We start from the raw sequence: 1,361 nt of genomic DNA on the forward strand, positions 1-1,361 counted from the left end.
TTGGCTGTCATTTTCGAGATCGGCGGCCATCTTTTTGGTTATCCAAACGGGCATAGAGTCACAGTCCTGCCGCGGGTAGAATACATATGCTGCGGTCTGTGTGATTCGTTGTTCTAATGCACACTACAAAGGTTAAGGATGCGTCCGTGAACCTTTGGAGTAATTTGCATATTGGTGGTGCGGCTCCCCGGGGGATACATGAAAAAAAGAAAAGAACAAAATAAATAGATGGGGATAGCGAACCAGTTGAAAAAGTTTCATAACAAAATAAGTAAAATAAGAACGGCATTGAAAAAGATGCAGACGGATAATAATTAGATGGATAATGCCACTATGGGACATATTATGAAACTTATACAAAATGAGCTGTATGGGACTATGTAGAAAGATATGCCTGCGAGAAAATGTGGGAACAGTGAGTAGTGCTTAGGTAAGCGTGGTGAAGTGGGTCCGTATGTGCTATGGACAAGACATCATCCATTATTTTCTGAGATATCCCGATCTGTTCCCTTAGCGCCTCCGGACTTACAACACCCGGTCTCCCAAGGAGGTCTCCCATCCTCGTACTGACCGGGCCCAGCCTTGCTTAGCTTCCAAGATCGGACGGTGTTGGGCGTCCCCAAGGAGGTATGGTTGTAATGTTTAGGGCTGGGTTAGAGACGGGGTCTCTCAATACAATGGACACCAATAGGAATTCCCAAAAACCAAGAAGGATGCAATAATGGAAAACATAGCAAAATAGTCTGAGAAATATATAAGCTACTAATGAGAGAGAGTGTGAGTTTTAGCGTATTAGTGCCCTGATGACTACGGCAGTTCCCAATATGTTCACTGCGCTCCTGGTATTCCCTGGGGGTCTCCCATCCAGGTACTGGCCAGGTCGAGTTATTACTCAACTTCTAAGGTCGGCCCAAATAAAAAGCGGTTAGTATGGTGTTCGTGCGGAAAAAGGGATTTTGAGAGGCAGGAGTAAAACGTGAGAGGAGGAATTTCTTACATCACAGGAAAGGTGCTATCTCATATCCTTCGTTGAAGCCATCCGGATGAAGCGTATTCAGTTCGTATATCCAATACATCTCCCTCCTGGAAAGAAGATCCGAAAGGTCTCCTCCTCTATCTCCTAGCGCTACCAGTTCAATACCTTTGTATGTTAGCGCCTCTGGATCCGAGTGGTGGCAAAGGTTGAAGTGTTTGGATACTGCATGGGTGAGGACTTTGTTCTTGATATTCCTGACGTGTTCCTGGATGCGTATTTTAAGGGGTCTCTTGGTTTTCCCAATGTATTTTATTTTACATGGACACTCCAGAAGGTATATCACCAATGAGGTATTGCAATTGATGAATTGTTTAATCCGATATTC

General features: G+C 44.4%; 1 pseudogene; it reads right to left on the minus strand.

The window, feature by feature from the left end:
- Positions 1-522: 522 nt before the first annotated feature.
- LOC134929917 (5S ribosomal RNA) lies at positions 523-641 on the minus strand (annotated as a pseudogene).
- Positions 642-1,361: the final 720 nt, after the last annotated feature.

Source organism: Pseudophryne corroboree, chromosome 5, assembly GCF_028390025.1.
Source record: "Pseudophryne corroboree isolate aPseCor3 chromosome 5, aPseCor3.hap2, whole genome shotgun sequence".
NCBI lineage: Eukaryota > Metazoa > Chordata > Amphibia > Anura > Myobatrachidae > Pseudophryne > Pseudophryne corroboree.